Source organism: Saccostrea cucullata, unplaced genomic scaffold (genome assembly GCF_032062105.1).
Source record: "Saccostrea cucullata isolate Sc308-1 unplaced genomic scaffold, CSIRO_AGI_Scuc_v1 ctg1553, whole genome shotgun sequence".
Lineage (NCBI taxonomy): Eukaryota > Metazoa > Mollusca > Bivalvia > Ostreida > Ostreidae > Saccostrea > Saccostrea cuccullata.
In genome coordinates, this window is record NW_026919549.1 from 57,218 (window position 1) to 64,924 (window position 7,707).

The 7,707-nt window shown below is 34.0% G+C and overlaps 1 pseudogene; it reads right to left on the bottom strand.

Moving 5' to 3' along the window:
- Positions 1 to 2,957: 2,957 nt before the first annotated feature.
- On the bottom strand, positions 2,958 to 3,852 carry LOC134233293 (uncharacterized; annotated as a pseudogene).
- Between the last annotated feature and the right edge of the window lie 3,855 nt (positions 3,853 to 7,707).

A 7,707-nucleotide genomic window follows, 5' to 3' on the forward strand; every position in this document is an offset into this window, starting at 1 on the left:
TAAAAAAAATATCTTACATGACTTAGGCACATAAAGGGATTTGGGGAGCGTTTGGGGAACATCTGTAACGGTCCCCGTTAGAATTCACACTAGTTGTTAATTAACACTAGTTGTTAAAATTTAATAATTTACTAGTTGTGTTCAATTAACTTCCAATAAACTTCACAATAAATCACAAAACACAATTAAGAATCACTTGTTTATTGGATTTGTTTGTAGCTCACCTGCTCAATGATTAAAAAAAAGACAATTTTCAATTTTGTTTTTCAAGCAACAGCTGCCATTGAAAGAGTCAATTGACAAATTCTAAATATGAAACCTTTCAGAATTATTAAAATTTTACATTTTTGTTCAATCATCAGTCACCATGAGATATAGAAACTATGCTGTAGTTTTGAATTTTGTTTTATTTGCACATGTACATTTAATTTTAGGAGCAACAAAGAGTCTTGACTTTTAGAGACATACAGGTTTTAAAGAAAGAAACAGTGCTGTAAAGAAAGAAACAGATTTTCAACTCAAAGAATTGAAGATGACACATAGGTAAAAGGAACAAAAATGGTTAGAAAGAATTAAGAAATTATATATTTATTACAGTGGCAGATTTATCCAGGGGGACGGGGGATAAGAATTGTAATGGGTACTGGGAAACTCTTACATTGAGATTTATTTTTATTTTATTCATTCTGCATAAATATATCGGTATTTTTTAGAACAGTCATCTACTTCGTAAATAATTATTTGCAATTTAGCTTACCTTAGTGTAATGCCTTGTTCACACGGAGAGTTTTATTCGAATTAAACGCAAGTTTCTGCAAATTAAATTGAACAGCATTTACACGGAGAGTTTAATGCGAATAAGTTTAAATTTGTATTTATTTACTGCGTATTTCATAACTTCGCTTTAGCTCCGTGTGAACGCTAATAGAAGCTAATTTGAATCAAATTTTGACGCATGCGTAAGGCCTGAATTAAGTCAAAAGGCCTATGTTAATAGTTAGATTTAGGTATCAGTGCTAGTTTTGGTTGAAACAAGATGTGTTTCTGAAACACAATGCGCCCGGCGGCAACAAATGTAAAAAAAAATGTGGCATAAAGCTCACAAGGTCATTGATCATGGTGTCATTTGAGAGCTATTTTTAGCATAAGACACAGTCAAGGTCACAAGGTCATTGACCATGGTGTCATATGAAAGGGCATTAATGGTGGAGTATGCATGCCAAATATTAGGTCTCTCTCTTTCTTCCTTCAAAAGTTATGGCGAAGGTTATAGTTTGCCGACAAAAAACCTAAATTTTGCATAAAGGCCACAGTCAGGGTCACAAGATCATTGACCATGGTGTCATTTGAAAGAGCTTCAGTAGTGGAGTAGGCATACCAAATATGAAGTCTCTATCATTCATGGTTCAAAAGTTATGGCCAAGGTTAAAGTGTGCAAAAAAACTATTTTGAGCATATAGGTCACAGTCAAGGTCACAAGGTCATTGATCTTGGTCTCATTAGAAAGAGCTTCAGTAGTGGAGTAGGCATACCAAATATTAAGTTTCTATCATTCATGGTTCAAAAGTTATGGACAAGGTTAAAGTTTGATGACAGACAGACAGAGAGGACAATAACAATATACGCCTCGGATCTTTCGAAAATTATGTTAATTACTTAATTGTATAACAAACACTATGATTTTTATGTCAATTGAATCTGCTCGGCACACATGACGTGCATAACAAAATGACGTCATAATATCATTGCTCATCTCCCTAATGTTTGATTTGCATTAGTTATGCCCCCCTTCGAAGAAGGGAGGGCATATTGCTTTGCTGCTGTCTGTCGGTCCATTAAGTTTCCGTTCATTTTCTTAATAACCGTTGCCCATACTGAAATGAAATTTGGTATACAGATATATCACATGAATATCTAGGCCAAGTTCTGTTTTAGGTACGATTGCACCATTTTTGACAGAGTTATGCCCCTTGGACTTGGAAAATTTTCAATTATTTGCAGTTTCCGCTCATTTTCTTTGCAACCGTTGCACATACTGAAATAAAATTTGGTATACAGATATATCACATGAATATCTAGTGTAAGTTATGTTTTGGGTATGATCGCACCATTTTTGACACAGTTATGCCCCTTGGAGTTTGAAAAAATTTCAATTATTTGCAGTTTCCACTCATTTTCTTTGCAACCATTGCAAATGTTGAAATCAATTTTGGTATACAGATATATCACATGAATATCTAGGTCAAGTTCTGTTTTGGGTATGATCACACCATTCTTGACAGTGATGCCCCTTGGAGTTTTAAAAAATTTCAATTATTTGCAGTTTCCGTTCATTTTCTTTGCAACCATTGCAAATGCTGAAATCAAATTTAAAATACAGATATATCAGATGAATATCTAGGTCAAGATTTGCTTTGGGTACAATCGTGCCATTTTTGATAGAGTTGTGCCCCCTTGGACTTGCAAAAAAATTCAAATTGGGGGGAGGGGGGCATAAGTGTTTTACAAACATCTCTTGTTTACTTCGCTTTAGCTGTCGTGTCAATTTACAGTGAATGAAACTCCATGTGAAAAGGGCATAAGGCTCCAGTAAAATTTTCCGACTAAGAAGTGTCTGGCATCGCTTAACTGAATAAGTAAAGAAACGATGGGAGTAGTGGTATTTCAATTGCGCCGCAAAGCTCCCACCTGTTTATCATACATAATGATCACTTTATGCCCATATTATGTACATATGCCTTTGCACATGTATTATCTGTCATTATCTTTACTTGTACATGAGAAGCAACTTTACAAAATGATTTTAGTGCCATATATAAAACTCAAATCTCTAAATAATTTTCACTGTCATCTACATTCCATCTTTCTCCTGTACTACTCTTACCACAGACTGCTCCTAAACCCATAGTGGAAGCATCTGTTGTAATAACAATGTCTGGATTTCCATGACCTTTGATTCTCTTCTGATTGTGTACATTTTTATCCATCAAAACAACTCATTCTTAGCCTTTCCTGCTCGGAAATTTCCTCTGTGAAATTTTACATATACATGTACTTTACTGCTTATTCTGTTTACATCTTGAGTTTCTTTCACAGATTTTGCCATATCATCTCCATAAAGAAATTCCCAGAAAGGTAAAGATGTTGAACTAAGATGGTGAACCAAGATTGTAGTACTCTCTACCTGAATCAGGCTTACGGAGTTACTTGCGCCTTACATTTATAAGTTTACTTGTGTGCCCTAGAAGGGCTAACGAATCTGCGACCAAAAGAAATCAAACTCTGATCTATAACCTCTCAATCAATATCATTCAGTTTATTTGCCAACTTTGTCAAGTTCACCGAGGCTTTAATTACAGCAGATTGAATAATCTGAAATTTTACATCACAATTCCGTGTCTTTGGATTCAGAATACTCCATATAGCTTGGTTCACTCTAATTTTAATCAAAGCTGTACAATTCTCAGGCCTTTTGATACTTTTCAACTGTTTATTTAAATAGTCCTCATTTAGACACTCAATGAAAAGTTCGTTTATCATTGAGGCGAATTCCTCATCTACATTTTCGTCACGGCCTTTTTTTACTTCATACCCAGTCTAAATCTAGAGGTTTCTCCGTCCTCTTTACGTTTTTTTCAAGGAGGTTCACGGTCAACATTAGACAGGTTTGTAGGCGTCATTAACAATTCTTCTTCTTCCACTTCGTTAATGTCACCGTAATAAATTTCATTAACTCTATTGTATATCTTTTCAATTTTCCGGTCTTGACTATCTTGGTTTTCTTTAATTGACTTTAACAGTCATAACCTCTGTCATGCCGGGTATAACTGTATCGATAGGTGAATTCACCATGTTACCAACCGCACGTTCCTAATTATTGGTATTCTTCAATAACACAGAGCTACCACTTTCTTCATTAAAATTTGTAACTTTATCATTTGACTTCTTTGAGGAACGTCTAGACGATTCATTCATCTTTGTTTTCTCTTTTTCGGCGCGGTCTCGTTCCGTGACACATGCCATTTTTTTCACACGTATAATCTCAAAACCAAATTAACAATACTCACCAGCCACCTGAAGAAAATAGTACTTCGCAACGAATATCAATATTATCGAAACTATAACGAATTTATATATATATATATATATATATGATAACTACCACGTAGCTATCTACTTCTAAAAAAACTGACACAAATTTCGTCAGAAGAGTGTGACGGTCTTGACAAGAAGTTGGAATGTGAATAACTTGGAAGAAAGAAGAGTCTTGTCAAATTTCAGAGAATTTTTTAATGAAAGATTGCATATGTTGTTCCTGCTGTTCCATGGACTTTGTACAACAAGTTAAGCTAAAGTTTAAATTACAAGTCACGCTTAAAAAACAAATGTAAGTCAAACTGAACGAACATTTCTCATAAAGAACATGTTTAGCATACAGAATTTGAAGGAAAAGCTGGAAACGTTTTTTTGAGGGACTTTTACACACCCAAAGGGAAAACACAAAATGGAGACTATTCTATTTGACCAACTTACGGATATCAGTTTTTAGGACATCTTATCTGTTAGGGGCAGGCAGAACCAACTTAACAATATATTACGTCAAACAAAAATATAAGACTATGACGAAATCTTCCAAAGGGAAAGTATATCAAGACAACTTGTTTAAGTGTAAATAAACAGAGGAAAAGAACTTGAGAAAACAATCGAGAAAAACTAAAATATAATTATGCAGTATAATGGAGAAAAATTCTTGCACTTCACTTTCTATTTTAACATAAAACTAAAAACAGAAATGAAAGCAGATCTATCTACCCTGTCTAAGATGAGTAAACTGGAAAATACATGTAAACACACTAATAAAAGGGTCAGTCTAGACGGTAAAACCTACTATTCAAATAAACAAAATTGTTTTACAAACAAATTGAAGTCATTATTTTGTTTAAAGAGTCATATTTTTTCCTTATATGTATGTTTCAATTCTATAAACTTTACACAGAATTTCTCCTCTAAGGTGCCCACGAATAATTCCAGCTAATTCATTACCTGTCATATCCGGATGGAGCCTCTATAAATGATTTCATCCCTGATAAGTTGTGTTCTATACTTGGTAAAGAATGAAAAAGCCACTGCAACTTTTACTTAATTCTTTTAAAATTTTACTAATTATTAGGGATGTCAATTTTACTCGGACAGCTTAGTCGAATAGTCGGATGCTTTAGTCGAACGATAGTCGATTATTCGTTTAATTTTAGTTATTGTTTCGTACCAGTTTTACTGTTTATCCTTTACAGACTAGTTTACAATATTTAACCTAGACGCTATCACCGATATAGGCCTACTTGTACAACGAATTTCCTAATTGTAAACATGTACGTAGTACAATACAAATTGTACATCAATGTGTATCCAATGTAATTTCAAAATTAATATATTACCTGCAAGTTTTATCTAAATGCAGGATACCAAACGCCCGTATTTGTTCTTTCTTTACATAACGGTAGTACATGTACCCTATAATTGAAGCCAATTATTACGTGTCCGTCAATGATCTTTGACATGTAAACAATTAAAGCGCGTCTGTTATAAAAACAAAAAGAGATCGAGAGCTTGGGATAAATTTAAATTATGATATTTTGTACAAACAATCAATGATTGTATGAAATTAATAACAGAAAAAGAAAACACGGTTTAAGTACTCTCATATCAAATGACCCTGATTTATATGTATTTACGATTTTGTAAAAGCTGTTTACTAGTAATTAATATTTTTTTTTTCTGGATAGACTTGTTTGCGACTTACAAATAATATCCTTTGAACAGTTATACCATAACCTTAATTTTTCATTTGAAAATAATGATCTGTATATAAATGAGAAGGGCAAATATGAGTTTATTGCCTTGAATTCAAAATTTTTTTGATGAAACACATTTTTAACGAATAATCGACTAAAGAAATTTTAGTCGATAGTCGATATGATCGAACGATAGTCGAGTACTCGATTATTCGTTGACATCCCTACTAATTATGTTTAGGAAGTATGGTTTGGATAACCTAATCATGTCATTGGTGAGCATGAGTGGATTTGACCCTTCAATGACAGTGGTATACTTGTCAGCGTTGTCTTGTGACTGAGGAAGGAACAAAAGGATGGCTGGGAAAGAATCCCCCTACCCACAAAGCGCTGCGCTTTATGTTGTCATGGATAAGAGACAACTGAATCGGATACACCACTATTTAAAGTGCAGGTAAAACATGTTTGATATGTACATGTACAGTGTTAAAACTCTATGTGAATGCATTGTTCAATCTACATATTTATATCTTTTTCCATACTTTAGGAGTTCTATTGAGCATGAAAAATTTCGAAATCTAATACTGATCTTAGCCTTAAAAAGATTGTCATACTGTTAATCCACTTCCACTTACAGGGTACAACATCTTCTTACAGACTTAGATCACAATGGTCATGCTTCCAGAAGGAGATAAAGACTAACAAGGATGAGTGGAAGTGTTAGGTCTGTATCAAATATATGTAATTTGGAATTGCATGCACTATTTTAAATGATGACGAGCTTTTTGGGGGAAGCTTACACTTCATATCACAGTATTTTATAATGATGTGGAGGTTTGTAAAACTATTACATTTATCAGGTATCCTTTAACAAAAAAAGTGGGATATGGTCTGTCCCTGAATTGAAAGTGGATAAAACTTGTACATAAAAATTCTAGTGGAAAACGTCGTTAAAAGAAGATGAAACGATATAAAAGGAATGAGTGGCAATGTTTTACTGGAAGCAGATGATCCAATAATATCGAAGACTCAGGCCCGAATTCTTCTTCCCCCAACTGCACAGCATGTGTAGGAGAGGAAGTCTCGATTTGAAGTTCCAAAAAAACAGACTATTCAAGGAACTCTTGAAAGTTTATTTATTTGTGAAGAATGCAGTGCATGTAAATAGACTAGATACAAGGTCTTATGAATTAATAATCTATTCAAATTCATTCACATGTACATTCATTATATTTATTTGAAGAATATTCATGAAATATATAGGGGTGACAAACAGTATTTAAGCACAAAAGTTCATTGTATCAAATTAGTTGTTTATTTCAGAACTGGAATGAATTTCTTATGTTTTTTTTTTTGTAAAAAAGCCACGAAACTGAGATGACAAGATTGTTCTGAATTCAAATCTTGTTTATCTTTTACTTTACGGTTTCCATGATGTACAGTGGATCTAGAAGTTTAAAGTTGGTAGGTACATATATGCAAGTCTGCTATGCCCAAACCCTGTATATTGTCCAAAGGGATCAGGTAAAGTATCTCTGACCCTCAACTCACAACAGCTTGGATTCACTCGCGGATTCCCAGCACCAAGCCGACCATACTGCCAGAGGATAAAATTAAATTTTAGCTAATTTTAGAGTTCACAACACATTTTAATATTGATAAGCATCTTACTCTGATCATAGATAAGCAGTTTTTTGGTAGCTGTCCACATTCTGCTTCAGTCCGCATCCGCATCTCTCGGCAGGAACACTAGTTAGTACTACCCTGGTCTGTGATGGGTGATATCCTTGCTGCACCCGAGTCCTGCTTCCTGCATCAAGGATGTCATAAACAAAAGCTGAATTTCTTGTGTTATGTCAAATATATAAAAATTAAATAAAGTTGTAGAACATGAAAACCCTACCTTACTGCGATC